Raw genomic sequence first — 17767 nt, 5'->3', positions numbered from 1 at the left:
CCAGCGTTTGTGTTAACCAATTAATGAGTGCCTAGTTTGAAACTTAACCAATCAGTTTAGAAACGCTGTCTTTTGGTCTGTATAAATATATGTGTATAACAGCAATAAAACGAACATTCTGCTTGTATCAAGCAGGTGTCCTCTCTCTCAATCGCGGCAAATTGGTGACCCCGACGTGATTCGGAGAGAACCACCTAGTGTGTGGCATGCTGCGAGTCCCACAGGACGTTGAATGAGCTGCTGAAAGGAAGCAGGAGCCGGCCTAAACAATCCCTCTGGAGCAGAGAGGTGAGCTGTGGGAAACATGGGAAGTCAGACGTCTTCCCCAGAGAGAGACGTTTATGAGCTTATGAAAGCTCTCCTTAAAAGACATGGAAAGAATATTTCTGGGCAGGATCTTAAACTGATACTTAAATGGGTACAGGTGAAGATGCCCACTGTAACTGCGTGTACTATCTTTACGCGGGAACTTTGGGACGATGTGGGGGTGAAACTATGGGACGCGGCAACGACAGGGAACTCTGAAGCGCAGCGTATACTCCCCTGGTGGAGGAGTGTTTTTGAGACCTTAAAAGCGCAAGAGAAAAATCATAAGGACAAAGCAGGGGAGGGAGACAACTCTCCCACAGCGCCTCCGGTGCTGCCGGAGAACAAACCTTTAGGAGTGTGTGCTGCAGGATACCCCCCGGGGGGGGATCCTTTTGACCCGGGTCCGGTGGATCCTGAAAAAGAACCGGATCTCTACCCCCCTAACCCGCGTGATGTGTGGGCTGATATAAAACGCCAAGCCTTGAAGGAGGGGGAGTTAGAAATCGCTAAAACAATTGTAGCCCCCGTGATTCATCAGGGTCGGGGGGCACAGTGGGAGGCTTTATCCTTCCCGGTAATTAAGGAACTGCGTCGTACTGTTACTGAGCACGGGCTTTCTTCCCTGTATTTTGCAAGTTTACTATCTTCTGGTTTTGACACTTATATTATGACTCCGCATGATTTAAAATCTTTAGCGCAACTGTTACTGACTCCGACACAGTACTCCCTGTGGGAGTCACACTGGAGGGGGGGACTACAGGCACTTCTTATGACTTACGTGGGTCACGGCAATGCAGCTATAGCTGCGCTGACTATAGAACACCTTACTGGCACGGGTCAACACTCTGATCCGGTGGCTCAAGCCTGGGATATCCAACGGGAAGCTCTTAAGGCGACTCGTGAAGAAGCTAAAAAAGCCCTTCTTAAGGTCCCTGACTCACAAAAACCGCTAAAAACCTTCACTACGATTACCCAGGACCCCCGGGAACCTTATGTGCAGTTTATTGACAGGCTGAAGCAAGCTCTGGAGCATCAGATAGACAATACGGAAGCGCGGGAGATTTTGTTGTTAAAACTGGCTGTAGCAAATGCTAATGTGGATTGTAAAAAGTTACTGAAATCTCTCCCAAATACAAACCCCACACTAGTGGAGATGGTAAAGGCTTGTAATAGAATTGGCACTATGGATCATAAATTTGAAGCCATGGCTGCTGCTTTCGCGGCCATGCGCGGCTCTGGGGGGCCTGGAAATTGTTATGGTTGCAGCAAACCTGGTCATTTGAAAAAGAACTGTTTGGCTACCAATGCTGGTACCAGGCCCCAGACCCCTGGGGTCTGTCCTAGATGCCGAAAAGGGCGTCATTATGCTAATCAATGTCAGTCTAAGTATGATTTCCAAGGTCAACCGATACAGGGAAACCGATCACGGAGCGCGGGGCAGCGACGCGCGCAGACACAAGTACCGCAGCCGACGTTCCAACCCCCATGGAGGGAACCAGCAGTGTCTCAAGTCTCCATCCAACAACAGCCGGTAACGCCGGATTGGACCTGGCAACCTCCCACACAGTAACGTTGCTCGATTCCTCGATTCACTTATTGTTAACAAACGTTTCGGGGCCCCTACGCCCAAAAACTCAAGCGCTTTTGTTAGGAAGATCATCTACCACCTTGTCAGGACTTTTTGTACTACCAGGGGTCATTGATTCTGACAGTACTGATGAAATTAAAATCATGGCATGGACCCTGTTTCCTCCCTGCACGGTGCCAAAAGGCAGCCATATAGCACAATTGGTATTGATTCCCACAGTGATGGACTCCCCAGTTCCTAACCAGCCTCAACAAAGGCAGGGAGGGTTTGGATCTACGGGGGACCCACAAATTTTATGAGTACAGTCTATTTCTCAGAAACGACCTGTGTACCAATGTACCCTTATTCGTGGGGGGCGGAAAGTAATGCTAAATGGGATTATTGATACTGGAGCTGATGTTACAGTAATATCCCAGGCCAAGTGGCCTCCACAATGGCCTCTGGCTAACGTTTCCCAGACATTGGCTGGAATTGGGGGAACTGGTAAAAGTCACCAAAGCGTGGAATTAATCCAAATCCAAGGTCCGGAAGGGCATACGGCTTCTATTAAGCCTTTTGTGTTACCTGTTCCTATGGTTCTGTGGGGGCGCGACGTACTGTCTCAGTGGGGAATGTCCATTCGGACCCATTTTTAGATGGGGCCATTGAAGTGCGCGACACCCTGAAATTAACTTGGAAAACCGATGACCCTATTTGGGTAGATCAATGGCCCCTCCCTCTGGAAAAGCTTCGCGCCCTCCAGGAATTAGTCACGGAGCAGTTAACAAGAGGGCACATTGTGCCCTCCACTAGCCCTTGGAATTCACCTGTCTTTGTCATCAAGAAACAAACTGGCAAGTGGCGCTTACTCCATGACCTTAGAAAAATTAATGACGCTATGGAAGACATGGGAGCCCTTCAACCAGGACTCCCGTCCCCTACTATGATCCCTCGAGATTGGCACTTGACTATTATTGACCTCAAAGACTGCTGTTTTAATATCCCACTGCATCCAGATGATGCGCCTAAATTTGCCTTTTCAGTTCCAAGCGTCAACATGCAAGCCCCATTGCAAAGACACCAGTGGGTTGTGCTGCCACAGGGAATGAAGAATAGTCCTACGATTTGTCAGTGGTACGTAGCTAAAGTACTCACCCCTGTTAGAACTACGATGCCCAGTGTCTTCTTGTATCACTATATGGATGACATCCTAGTGGCTGCACAACTTCACGAGGTCATGGAGGAAGCAGTAGCTCTTGTCATGGCTGCCGTTAACTCGGCAGGCCTCTGTATTGCGCCGGAAAAGGTTCAAAAAATATCTCCATGGAAATACTTAGGTTGGCGCATCAGGGCCCAAACTATAACTCCTCAACCTCTACAGATACAGACAGACATACAAAATTTACATGATGTACAGAAATTGTTGGGAACAATCAATTGGGTCCGACCACTGTTGGGGATTTCTAATGCGGACCTAAGTCCTTTATTTAGACTGCTAAAAGGGGACACTGACTTACGCTCCCCCGCAGTCTTGACCCTGAAGCCACTACTTCCCTGCAAAAGGTTGCTACAGCAATTAGTCTCCGACAAGCACATCGATGGGCTTCCGAGCTACCCTTTTTTCTGATTATTTTAAACCCCACTCGACAACCTCATGCGCTAATATTTCAGTGGGATTCTCAGAAATCAGACCCACTGCTGATTATTGAATGGGTTTTCTTACCCAATCAGTCTTCAAAGACTATTTCAACACAGCACGAGATGTTTGCGTCCTTAATCATTAGAGCCCGGCAATGTTTATTGACACTATCAGGGATGGACTTTGCCTACATCTGTTTGCCTGTGGCAAGTACTTATTTACAGTGGCTCCACCAACAATCCGACGCCTTCAGTATAACGATAGCTGGCTACACAGGCCAACTTACCTCTCACCCGCCATCTCATAAACTACTCAATGCTAACTTTCATCTTCTGTCCAGGCCAAAAAGAAGCAACTAACCCTTGCAGGCCCTCACCGTGTTTACGGATGGCTCTGGAAAGTCGCATAGATCGGTCATCCTGTGGTGGGATGACCAGCGTGGACAATGGAACTCGGATATAGAGACTGTGCCTGGTTCTCCTCAAATAGTAAAGCTGACCGCAGTTGTTCGAGTCTTTCGAAAGTGGTCCACACCGCTTAACATAGTTACTGACTCAGCTTATGTTGTAGGAATTGTTGAACGAGCTGAAGCATCTGTGTTACGTGATGTCTCACATTCTGAATTGTTTGCTTTATTGCAGGAGTTTATTTTCCTTTTGGACTCACGCCCTCATCCCTATTTTGTTATGCACGTCAGAACACATACTGTTTTACCTGGTTTTATTGCAGAAGGGAATCGACGAACTGATATAATTACATTACCAGTGCAAGTATTACCGGATTGCGTAGCACAAGCTAAACTCAGCCATTCTTTCTTTCACCAGAATGCTGGAAGTCTTAAATGACAATTCGGCCTTACTACTCAGCAAGCAACTAATATTATCGCCGTGTGTCCTGACTGTCAAAAACACTCCTTTCCGTTGATAACGGGAGGGATTAATCCTAGGGGACTGCAGAACTTACAACTGTGGCAAACCAATGTAACCCACTTTTCAAAATTTGGTCATCTAAAATGTATTCATTCTTCCATTGATACCTTTTCTGGTGCCTTGTTTGCCTCCTGCCACACAGGAGAAAAGACACGTGATGTTCAAAACCATTTAATGCGTGCCTTTGCCACTTTAGGTATACCCTCTCAAATCAAGACGGACAACGGCCCTGCCTTCGTGTCGGCTGCAACAAAAACTTTTTTGAACTCCTGGGGGATTACTCACATTACTGGCATTCCTCACTCCCCTACAGGCCAATCTTTAATTGAACGCTCTCATCAATCTCTAAAACGTTTATTACAACAACAAAAAGGGGGAGTAGGGACTGCTACCCCTGAGGAACGTCTACAGAAAGCCTTATATGTTTTTAATTTTTTGAGTTGTTCTCTGTTAGACAGCAACCCTCCGATAGTTCGTCATTTTAATACAAACGCTTCGTTTGAAGCAACAATCAAGGCTCCGGTATTGATCCGAGATCCCAAAACAGGTAAGATCATGGGACCTTACCCCCTTATCACGTGGGGCAGAGGTTATGCTTGTGTTCCCACAGAAAGAGGCCCCCGATGGATTCCAGCGAAAAGCGTGCGATCTTTCCGCGAATCATTGCCACAACCATCTGAGGACGAATCGGATCGCACCCAGGACCAACCTTCTGAGCAACAAGTCGGTGAATCTCCTCAAGAGGACCGGGACAATCAGGACGGTTGAATCATAAACATAAAAGGACTGGAATCGAATGAAAGAACGACGCAGGAAGCGGTTTGCTTAGAAGGTGAAAAAGGGCAGAAAACTGCTCTGAAAATAATACTCCTGATTATGGTTATGATAGGGGAGGCATTTAATTATTCATTTTTGCCTGCATTGCCCAAAGTTAACGTATGGGTGACGCTAGCGAATCTTACGGGACAGGACATCTTGTGCCTCGCTGCTGCCTCTCCTAACAACCCTTTTTCTACCTGTCTTGTGGGCTTGCCACTAAATGACTGGCCGATCCCCAGAGCTTTTCAGTCTATCTTCCCGTCTAAAAGGGTGTCTCGAAATGTAACAGATTGTTGGGACATCTGGACCCCCGGGCTTCCACTTGCTACTCTGGAACCACAAGAAATTGAGCTGTTAGGGTCTGTAAAGATGGACTTCTGCGTCAAGTTTAACTACACGGGAAAGAATCAATCTAAGGCATGGGATGTTTCCCCTGCTCACCCTATCTTTAAAAATGACACTGTTTGGTGCAATTATACAGCAACGAATTTGTCTAAGTCTACTAATGCTCCCCTCTTGTTGCCTCCAGGGATATTTTTTATTTGTGGAGATAGGGCATGGCCCGGTATCCCTTCACATATAAAAGGAGGCCCATGTAGTCTTGGGCGCTTGTCAGTATTGACCCCTAACACATCTATGATTTTGCAACACCGCCTCTCCCATAGGACAAAGTGTGGTGTTCATGCCTACACCCCTGAGTGTGACAATAATATAGAATTCTGGTCTTTTAGTCAACATTTTGCCGCCTCTCTTCTATTACCTGGAGCTGCCTCTGGAAAGGCATTGGCAACATTAGATAAGCTTGGCTGCTGGCTTGCTAAACAAACGAATGCTACTAGCAGTGCGTTATCGAATCTTTTATTAGACGTAGATAGTGTTCGTCACGCTACATTACAAAATAGAGCTGCCATAGATTTTCTGCTTTTAGCACAGGGCCATGGCTGTGAGGACTTTGAGGGCATGTGTTGCATGAATCTTTCTGATCACTCAGAATCAATCCATGGCAACATCCAAAAGCTTAAAAACGGGGTCTTCAACTCTGTCAGGATAACAGCTGGGATTGGTTAGATAAACTTTTTGAAGGATGGGGTCTGTCTGGATGGTTAAGGAGCCTGGTAAAGACGGCAGTGTATGCTTTGGCTGTTTTTATTTTTCTGTTATTACTCCTTCCATGCCTGTTACAGTGTTTACAAAAACTAATAACACGCTCAGTCAAAAGGATTCTTATCGTGCAACAGGAAGAGGGAGATGTAGGTCTCAGCAGGGCCACCAGTGTGGCGCAATTAATAAAGGAGGATGTGCTGGAACTCGTTGGCCACAAGCCCTGGGAAGAAACGAGATAGTGTTGAGTCTTCCTGGAGGAGGGAGTATTGCCCTAGTTAAAATAAACTTAAGGAATGTGTCTGTTGAGATAAGCTTAAAGAATGTGTTTCTGCCCAGCGTTTGTGTTAACCAATTAATGAGTGCCTAGTTTGAAACTTAACCAATCAGTTTAGAACATGCTGTCTTTTGGTCTGTATAAATATATGTGTATAACAGCAATAAAACGAACATTCTACTTGTATCAAGCAGGTGTCCCGTCTCTCAATCGCGGCAGGGGCCCTGAGCAACGACAGGCATTCGAACAGATTAAACGGGAGATAGTTCATGCTGTAGCCCTTGGTCCAGTCCGATCAGAGCAAGATGTTAAAAACGTGCTCTACACCGCAGCCGGGGAGAATGGCCCAACCTGGAGTCTCCGGCAGAAAGCACCAGGGGAGACTTGAGGTCGACCCCTGGGGTTCTGGAGCCGGGGATACAAAGAATCCGAGGCCCGCTATACTCCCACTGAAAAAGAGATTCTGGCAGCTATGAAGGCGTTCGAGCTGCTTCAGAAGTGGTCGGCACTGAAGCACAGCTCCTCCTAGCACCACGATTGCCGGTCCTGGGCTGGATGTTCAAAGAGAGGGTCCCCTCTACGCATCATGCCACCGATGCTACGTGGAGTAAGTGGGTCGCGCTGACCGCCCAGCGTGCCCGAATGGGAAACCCCAGTCGCCCAGGAATTCTGGAGGTCATCATGGACTGGCCAGAAGGCAAAGATTTTGGAGCATCGCCAGAGGAGGAGGTGACACGTGCTGAAGAGTCCCCACTGTATAACCAGCTGCCAGAAGATAAGAAACAGTATGCCCTGTTCACGGATGGGTCCTGTCGCATTGTGCGGAAGCAGCGGAGGTGGAAGGCTGCTGTATGGAGCCCTACACGACAAGTCGCAGAAACTGCCAAGGGAGAAGGTGAGTCCAGACAGTTTGCAGAGGTGAAAGCCATCCAGCTGGCTTTAGACATTGCCAGTCGAGAGAAGTGGCCAGTGCTCTATCTTTACGCCGAGTCATGGATGGTGGCCAATGCCTTGTGGGGGTGGCTGCAGCAATGGAAGAACAACAACTGGCAGCGCAGAGGCAAACCTATCTGGGCTGCCCCATTGTGGCAGGATATTGCTGCCCAGCTGGAGCAGTTGGCTGTAAAAGTCTGTCACGTGGACGCCCACGTCCCTAAGAGTCGGGCCACTGAAGAACATCAAAGCCACCACCACGCAGATCAGGCTGCTAAGATTGAAGTGGCTCAGGTGGATCTGGACTGGCAACATAAGGGTGAACTCTTTATAGCTCGGTGGGCCCATGACACCTCGGGCCACCAAGGAAGAGAAGCGACATACAGATGGGCTCGTGACCGAGTGGTGGACTTGACCATGGACACTATCGCACAGGTTATCCATGAATGTGAGACATGCGCTGCAATCAAGCAAGCCAAGCGGGTAAAGCCTCAGTGGTACGGAGGACGATGGCTAAAATATAAATATGGGGAGGCTTGGCAGATTGACTACATCACACTGCCACAAACCCACCAAGGCAAGCACTATGTGCTCACAATGGTGGAGGCCACCACCGGATGGCTGGAAACCTACCCTGTGCCCCATGCCACTGCCCGGAATACCATCCTGGGCCTTGAAAAACAAGTCCTGTGGCGACTTGGCACTCCCAAGAGAATTGAGTCGGACAACGGGACTCACTTTCATAACAGCCTCGTAGACACCTGGGCCAAAGAACACGGTATCGAGTGGGTGTATCACATCCCCTACCATGCACCAGCCTCTGGAAAGATCGAACGTTACAATGGACTGCTAAAAACCACTTTGAGGGCAATGGGAGGTGGGAATTTCAAAAACTGGGATACTCATTTAGCAAAGGCCACCTGGTTGGTTAACACCAGAGAATCCACCAACCGGGCTGGTCCTGCCCAGTCAAAACCTCAGCGCCCTGTGGAAGGGGATAAAGTCCCTGTAGTGCACATGCGGAACATGTTAGTGAAGACAGTTTGGGTTAGTCCTGCCTCGGGCAAAGGCAAGCCCGTCCGGGGGATTGCCTTTTCTCAAGGACCTGGGTGTATCTGGTGGGTAATGCGGAAGGATGGGGAAGTCCGATGTGTACCTCATGGGGATATGATTTTATGGGAGAATAGTCCATAAATAAATTGTATAAAGTTAATTGTTAAATAACCCTGTCACTGTGTGTTATCACTGTTACAATTGTTATATTTTGTACCAGTAGTAGCATAGTAAGAATCATCCAGATTAAAGAAGGATGGACTTTTTTCATGAACCCTAGCAGAGCACAGCGATGATGGAACTGGACCTGGTTTTCAACAACTGGCATCCAGCAACTTCATCAGGATCAACATCTCCTGCAGACTGTGGGCACGGGCCGCACCAGATACATCACCCGTGAGCTCCGGATGCAGCAAGTGACCGCCCATCACCACACATCACCTCTCCTGCCACGGAAGACCATTACGACAGATGGAGCCCGAAGTCATGGATTAAATGAACTCAACGGACACTTTAGAGTGATGATCCATAGACTGAGGGAATGATATCTGGAGACAGGAGAAGTGGTGGTGATCAACTGGACAATGGGGGACCTGGGCATGACATAGATGGTATGGAATAAGGGGTGGATAATGTCCTGGGTTCAGCCAGGACAGGGTTAATTTTCACTGGACTCCAGGAAGGGGCACAGCCGGGGGGTGGGGGCTGACCCCACCTGGCCAAACAGAGCCCGATGTTCCATACCATGTGCCGTCACGCTGGGTTCCGGTGGAGGGGGAGCTGGGCAGCGGGAACTCACTCGCGGCTCGGGAGCGTGTGGCGCCGGTGCGGTCCGAGGGAGCAGGTCTGTTTTTGTCATGTTTTCCCCTTATCTGTACTGTTGTTGTTCCTGTTCCCTCTGTTTGCTGTTCTGTTAAACTGCCCTTATCCCGACCCACCGGTTTCTGCCTCTTTCTTTTCATTCTCCTCCGCATGCCGGCGGGGGGAGGGGCGGCCGCGTGGCGCTTTTGTTGCCGGCGGCAGCCGAAACCAAAACAAACCTCAAAATTAGTCAGTACAATAAGAAGACAAGACCCCAGCCCCCAAACCTCCAAACTCAGACGAATATCCAATAAAGTGTGAAGCCCCAGGAGAATGATATAAAGCAACTTGCCTAAAGTAACCAGTTATCTTACGTGCTTCTATATCCTATTTGCATATTCTTCAAGTGTGCCTACAAAAAAGAAAACACTATGGAAATCACCTGAACTTTTCTGTAAGTGCTATGTTACCCTGCAGTTCTCAAAATACTCTTGAAGCTGCTATGCAATTACCATTAAAAATAAAGATTCTAATAACAATGTAGCATTTATATCTGACCATAAAGCCAAGTTCAAGAGTAAAACTCTTCTCTGCAGTTCCTGAGAGGAAAACAAATACACTTTGTATGAACAGAGGAGAACTTTGGTATAGGTGTCTTGCAAAACTAATGGTGTGTACAGATAGACTTTTAAATGGATTTCAGCAATTCGGAGTCTGCAAAGATGATAATGAGAAACTGTTCTGTAAATTAGTAATCTATCTAATTTCTGACCTTCAGCAATGTCACTCTGAATGACAAATCCATTACAAAGAGGGACATGATATCTTTTTTCCCATCATTGTGGAAAATAGTTATGGCTTTGTTCTCATGGTCCCCTTCTTTTTAGTACCTTATTATACACAGTCAGCACTACACCAGGTGCAGTTATGTTTCTCTTTATTTCAGTTTTTCAGATTAGATTATTTTGCTTTTTACTATAAGCCTATACTGAATGTACTAGTTTGCATAGCTTTTGCATAGGGCTCAGTGCAAAAATGCAGGTGCCCCACAAATACAGTTCTAGGCTTCCTTGAATTGTATGCTACTCCAGAAGAAGCTTGTGTCTGAAGATGATGAAACTGATGCAATTAAAAGGTAGACAGAAGATTAGGAGAAGACTCAGGGGAAAGTATATATGTGAGGAATATCTCAGAAAGCTGAGATTTTTTCTATGTTTTAGGCCCAGGATAAGATCTTCCTATAAATCTCGTTTTGTAACAGGCTATGCACATTCGTTTTAGTATCGGGTTGCATGTGATATTAAAAAGGGAGCTTTTATTTGTCGCAGAGCTGCAAAACCCTATAAAGTATCTTGTAAGTCTATCATGTAATAAAACTAGGGAAAGTCTTCATCGTATCTTTTCCTGTCAGGGAGTCACCCCAGTGCTACTGGCATTTGGGATAAAACCAGAGTTTTAAAAGACAAGTTGGCGGATTATTCTATACTCAGCGAATTATATGGAAGGAGCTGCTGGAGTAGTGAACAAAGAGAAGGACAGAAGGACAGAAACAGAAAAATACTTATTCCTTCCTACTAAAGAATATCCAGACATACAGGAGGTTAAAATATGAAGAAAAATGCACACCTAGAGGAAGCATTTTTTAGCATAGATCATCAAAAGGGGTGTCAGAACCGCTTATCACCAACAACACAGACATGACTGTTGTGAATTAAAGGATTTATTTAATCAGCTATTAGCAATATCCTCTGAACCGTCAATAGGAGAGGTAGTCTTACATAGGCAGACACACTTACATATAAAGATTTTATTACTTTAACACTCAGTCATATGCCTGAATCTTTGGACTTCAGTCTTTCAAAAGCATTGGTGAGGTGAGGTTTTAGAAAAGATCTTCCCAAGAAAATACAGACTTCCTGACTATATTGCTTTATCCTTTTGCTTTTAATAGTGAAGAGTTGTGCTATAGGTAGAAAACGCCCTCACTTTTCAGCATTCATATATATTCAAGTTTAAATAGGTCACATATTTTGTGTTATGATGAGGTAGTTCTGACACTAGATCATTTGGTCTATTTTGATTGTTCTGCCAATAAGAGAAGCACCATTGTGCCTGCATTTGTACTTTTCTAAGGGAGTGCTCCCTTATGCTCTTTTAGAACCCAGTTCACCAACTACTGATATTGGAAAATGCTCTTAAAAACACTCAAAATTTGCTTCCAATGACGCTTGCTTTACCTGAGCAATGTTCCAGGCTATAGGTCAAATATTCATGAAGGAAAAAAGCTGAACAAAGCCATGAATGACAACTCCTGTTTGGAGTGCTGAAAAGGAGGAAATACATTGCTGCCATATAGAAAAAGTGTTTCAAAATATCCTATCTTTCCTCTTCAGAGAGAGTAGGAGGAGAACATCCAGGCTTGTTGTCAAAAGCTATTGGCTAAAGATCTTAGCAAAACCAAATATCCTGGACTGACCACATGCCTTCTTTCAGCGTGGATTCCACCAGACCATAAGTCTGCTGAAACTGTTGTGCTCAAAGACCAACTAGGATCACTATCTGCAAGCTGGTGACCCACTCCTTCTCTCAGCCCCTCCCTGGTGAGACTAATATTTGTTAAAGGTCAGTTGGTTTAGAATTATGCTTAACACACAGATGTGTGTGTGCAGGCTGTCCAGAGCCAGTGCCAGCTTTTGACACAATGCCATGAAGGTGACCTTTTGCACATTGACATTTACAATCCATTATTTCATATATGGAACATCATGTGATTTTACCAATGGAAGTTACTGAGGCCCATCCCAAACATTGGAACATAGGAGCAATAAGAATGCCAGTGTTCTCAAGCATCTCGGCTACATCCCCAGTGTATCACATTAGAGTAAGCCAGTTTCTATTGCTTCAACAACCCAGGGCATTGTTCCCAGAACAGCAAGCAAGCTAACAGTACCATTAGCCTGAATAAAGAACTAACTCCTACGTGCATTCATTAGATTCTGTTTCGTGTCTGTCATAAAGGATAATATGTGGAAACAATACATGCATCTATGTGCAGAAGCAACATAGATGGAGTTCTGGGAAAAATATGAGCAGCTGTGATTTCATTGCTTTGTTAAAAAAAAAAGGAAACACTCACTCATAGTTCAGATTCTTCTGCTTGCACCTGCGTGGTATCTCCTTAAAACCTATTCTTGTCATTTTATTATCTTTTGGTTCAAGTGCAAGAAATTAATTATTTCTCAGTCTTTTCATCTTTGAAATGTTTGGATTTGTCACATCTAGTTCAAGTACTAGCATTTTCTATGTAACTCATCATCATCTACAGCTAAAAACTTATAGCAGCTTTCTTCAGAAATCTAGTCTGAACTCACAGTTTACAACCAGTTTAAACAAATGGTTGAAGATAAGACATTCAGCGTATAATGTATACTTGTCATTGATTTAGTGTAAAAATTACTTCAGGAATTGGATTTCTGTGATTCTTTTTTCCTCCTCTGGCTATAGCAGTACTATGAAACTCTAATGAGAGAGAAAAAAAGCCTTTAAGGAGACAACCTCATAGGGAAGCTCAGGAAGTGTCAGCTAGATGAGTAGGCAGTGACGTGCATTGAGAACTGGCTGAATGGCAGAGCTCAGAGTGTTGTCATCAGCAGCTTTGAGTCTAGTCGGAGGCCTGTAACTAGTGGTGTCCCTCAGGGGTCAGTACTTGGCCCAGTCTTATTCAACTGCTTCATCAATGACCTGGATGAAGGGTTAGAGTGCACCCTCAGCAAGTTTGCTGATGACACAAAACTGGGAGGAGTGGTGGACACACCAGAAGGCTGTGCTGCCATTCAACGAGACGTGAACAGGTTGGAGAGTTGGGCGCAGAGGAACCTGATGAAGTTCAACAAGGGCAAGTGCAGGGTCCTTCACCTTGGGAAGAATAATCCAGTGCACCAGTACAGGCTCGGGGCTGACCTGCTGCAGAGCAGCTCTGTGGAGAGAGACCTGGATGTCCTGGTGGATGACAGGTTGACCATGAGCCAGCAGTGTACCCTTGTTGCCAAGAAGGCCAATCGGATCCTGGGGTGCATCAAGAGGAGTGTGGCCAGCAGGTCGAGGGAGGTTCTCCTCCCCCTCTACTCTGCCCTAGTGAGGCTCCATCTGGAGTACTGGGTCCAGTTCTGGGCTCCCCAGTTCAAGAAAGATGAGGAACTACTGGAGGGAGTCCAGCAGAGGGCTACGAGGATGATGAGGGGACTGGAGCATGTCTCCTACGAGGAAAAGCTGAGGGAGCTGGGCTTGTTCAGCCTGAAGAAGAGAAGGCTGAGAGGGGACCTTTCAAATGCTTATAAATATCTGAAGGGTGGGTGTCAGGAGGATGGGGCCAGACTCTTTTCAGTGGTGCCCAGCGACAGGACAAGGGGCAATGGGCACAAACTGAAGCACAGGAAGTTCCGTCTGAACATAAGGAAGAAATTCTTCACTCTTGAGGGTGACGGAGCACTGGAACAGGCTGCCCAGAGGGGTTGTGGATTCTGCTTCTCTGGAGATATTCAAAACCCGCCTGGAGGAGGTCCTGTGCAACCTGCTATGAGCCAATGGATAAATCTTATTAGAAATCTGCTAACCTCCAATACTTCATTCATTTTTTTAATCATTTGTTTTGCTTATATCTTCAAATCCAAGCTGACTTGTATAATTCTCCCATAGATAATGCCACTGATTTGTCATCAGAATCACTGGCATTTATTTGTGGGAAAATTAGTTCAGTCTATTTCACCTCTAGGTGAAATCCTAGAATTTTATTTGTCCAGCATTGAACACTAAAAGAATGGATGAAGGGTGAATGAGTCAAACTGAAAAAGAGTTCAGAAATGAGAAGAGGTTTTCTGGGAAAGCTAGTGAATTGCCGATTATTTATCAGAAGTATAGTGGGAAAAGCAAGAGAATAGTTTACAATGTAAATGACAGTAGCAGTGGGCAAGTACTTCTTGAAACTTGCTCTTATTTTCTGAAAAGCAGGAATGTTTATTCTGCTCCATAGAATTTGCCATAAAAATCTTTTTGATGCAGAATGAGATCTCATCTTTTCCTATTTAAAAAGTTTTCCGAATGGAGATAATCTGAAACAGTGAGGAGACAGTAACTAATACCCTAACATCTGGTTTATCTGTGGGAAGCCTGAAACCACACCTACAAAAGGTGTGAAGTGCCTCACTCATCTCAATCAAAGCTTGAGATGTTCTGTACTTAAGCAGCTGGACAGTTCGAAAACTCCTGTCTCGTGATGCTACAGAAATAAGCACATCTGACAAGGAATCTGTAACTTTTTTCCAACTCCTGTCTCGTGATGCTACAGAAATAAGCACATCTGACAAGGAATCTGTAACTTTTTTCCATCTGGTTGCTGACATTTCATTTACCCGTCTATCCCCTTGTGATTTCTGGGAAGCTACCACTTTCTCTTCAACTTTCCCTCCATGTCCCAGACGAAAGTGGGACTAGCATCAATGCATAGCATGGTTTTGCCAAGTGGCTGTGAGTCCAGCTTTACTATACCAATAATATAGTTGATTAGCATGTGTTGCAGATATCATTCCTCTAAAAACTTTAATTTATTGATATTTTGGATTAAATTCCTGGATCAGCATAGAACTTCTCAGAGGTTTTTAAAAATCTTTCGTTATGATACTATAAGCTGGTTGAGTTTAAGGAACACTAGTGTTTTTTCTCCCAGTTCTGCTTCTCTCTTAGATACAGTCTCAATTAATTCATTGTAACAAAAAGAGAACTTCAGCCAGCCAATGCATTTGATTGATGGGTCGGAAGGTCCTCTAAGGACAAGGTTTTCATGTGTACAGAGGGATGATGGTAAAGTGTGGTTCTGTTTGATCAGCAGAGAGGAAAAAATAGCAGCAGATCTTACATACTTTGCAAGTATCAACCCAGCATAAAACAGTAGCAAGACCAGAGGCTTATCATGTGGCCCATCTCAAAGACACTTGCTTGCACCTTCACTAGTTTCTTGTCTTGGATTGTAGATTTCTCAAGGCAGGCCCACAATTCTTGCAAAAGAGTTCTCTGTGCACAGTTGAAAGCTTGGTTAACCTGTTATTATTTCAGAAATAAAAACCACAAAAATTGGCCCATGATGTTTATTTTAGGCACAAAGAAGCAGACAAGGTACTCCATATTTAACATTTTTATTTTCAGAAAATACTTCTCATTTTACTACAAGCAACTGGGTCAAAACATTCATTCTTATCACATTATCATAAACTCAGAAGATAGTTTGAGGTTATCAGTTTCAAGGAGGGGAGGAATGTCTGCTTTGAAATTTTTGCAATATTGCTAGGAGGGAGAGGAAAGAGACCTTGCAACAGCAAGGAGCAACAATAGTGTTTCAGAATTTTAGGATATAACTACATCACAATGTGAAAAATTAAAACAAATCCTGAAGCAGCATATTCATGCAGAATATTACAGCAAAAGTGCTTTGCCTTTGTGTGACTGTAGTTATTGCTGTTTCTGAGTCTGAAACAGATTGCACTGAACCAGCACAAAAGTTAGTCTAGTGCCTCCTATTACTTCATCATCTGAGTTTCACATGGACACAATTCATGTGTATATGTCCTAATGGAAGAAGGTAGGTATTCCACATTTACTTTTTAGATTTAATATTTACAGCTTCTGGTATGCTCATTACATTTGCTGATTTTTCCCACCTCAAATTTTCTTCTGTAGCTGTTTGTCCTCTAGATCAAATAAATTATGCTAAAAATGGTCTGCACCACTCATCATCAACAAAAAGATTATGCAAAGTTTACTAGGGAATCGTTTACTTTTCATAAAATGTTCTGCCCCTTTTTTTATGTCGTCTTTTTCCAGGAATTTTTTTTAATATGTAAGTCACCTGAGGAAACCAGAAGCCAAATTCCAGTAGCAGTCAGGAAGAAATTTTTTACGATGAGGGTAGTGAAACACTGGTTGCCCAGAGAGGTAGTAGATACACCATCCTGGAAACATTCAAGGTCAGGTTGGACAGGGCTCCGAGTTGAAGACGTCCCTGCTCATTGCAGGGGAGTTGGACTAGATGACCTTTAAAGGTCCTTTCCACCCAAAAGAGTCTATGATTCTATGATTCTGTATCTTATTTACATTAGGCAACTCCAAAGATAGGAAATAAATCACACAGTTTGATGCTGTTCTGTACATGGGTTCTATGCAAGGAGTTTGAAAGCTAAGAGAATGTAAATTTAGAAGATAAGGCACTTCCTTAGAAATACCTGCTAGTAGATTATTTTCATTTCTTGTTATGGAAAGCAGATACAAAATTCTATAAAAGCCTAGCACTGTTAACTGAGTTCTGTTCTGCCTCCTGCAACGTCAGTATGTTGTTTTGAGTTCCAGGATCAAAATTCTCATTATTGTTTTTAGCAATGAAGAAGAAGACAAAATCTGAATCAGGTCTCACATAGCTCATACTTCAAACAAGCTTTATTATTATTATTATTTTTATTATTATTGTCACAAAAAGAAGTCCATTTGTACAAATGGCTATATGCAGCTCCATCTTAATTGTATTTCTGCAGGTTTTCAAACTAGTGAAAAAACTACTGTACTTGAGGATGAGGGGAGGAAGCCATCAGTTCTCCCCTTCCTGCTATTTCCTATTCACTATGAAAGAAAGTTCATCTACAATTAGAGCAGCAATTCACAGTTCTGGTTAATGTGTCACACCGCTCCCATCTCCACAGAGCACCAGTACAAACCCCAAAGGGTTGGGGGAAGGACTGACATTACTCAAGTGAGGGAGACCAGGCAACACTTTCAATTCAGCAAAATGACTCAACTCAAAAGTATGCAGCTGAATTCCAGAGAGACAGTCTTCTGTCAGTCTTCCATTGAAGCATGAATACACATTCAGGTAAGAGAAACAGGACATTTAAGTAAACACACGTAATTGCAAAGATCATGATGCTCATTACAGCACCTGCAAGAGAGGAGATGTAGATGCTTGCTGTGATATGTCAATACAATCAGAAATTCACTGGATTCAGATTTTTCATTATCTGCTTTGACTATCACAGGATGATTTGGCTCAAAGTCTAGTGCTAGATAAAAATCTTTGGTTTCTTAAAAATAAAGTTCCTGTTACCAGTCCTGTTGGAAGGAAATGTTAAGACCATGGATTGCTTTCCACTTACTTCTGCTATTGGAATAAAACTCCACGCTCCTGAGAATACAGAAACAACTGAAATGACAGTCCATTTCGCTGAACATTTCTCCATTTTTCCAAAAGTGGCCCTAGGCAGATGACAAACTGACAGACTGGCACAGCATCATGCCTGGAA

At 44.4% G+C, this 17767-nt stretch overlaps 1 long non-coding RNA gene across 1 annotated transcript; it reads left to right on the top strand.

Moving 5' to 3' along the window:
* The first annotated feature begins 234 nt into the window (after positions 1-234).
* On the top strand, positions 235-6831 carry LOC142363586 (uncharacterized). The gene is made up of 2 exons (XR_012765838.1): positions 235-288; positions 4157-6831. It is a non-coding gene; the product is annotated as an uncharacterized LOC142363586 (long non-coding RNA).
* The last annotated feature ends 10936 nt before the right edge of the window (positions 6832-17767 follow it).

The sequence above is a fragment of the Opisthocomus hoazin genome, chromosome 1, assembly GCF_030867145.1.
Source record: "Opisthocomus hoazin isolate bOpiHoa1 chromosome 1, bOpiHoa1.hap1, whole genome shotgun sequence".
Taxonomy (NCBI): Eukaryota; Metazoa; Chordata; class Aves; order Opisthocomiformes; family Opisthocomidae; genus Opisthocomus; species Opisthocomus hoazin.
Note: the sequence above shows the minus strand (reverse complement) of the source record. Positions and strands in the feature narration are given on the sequence as shown.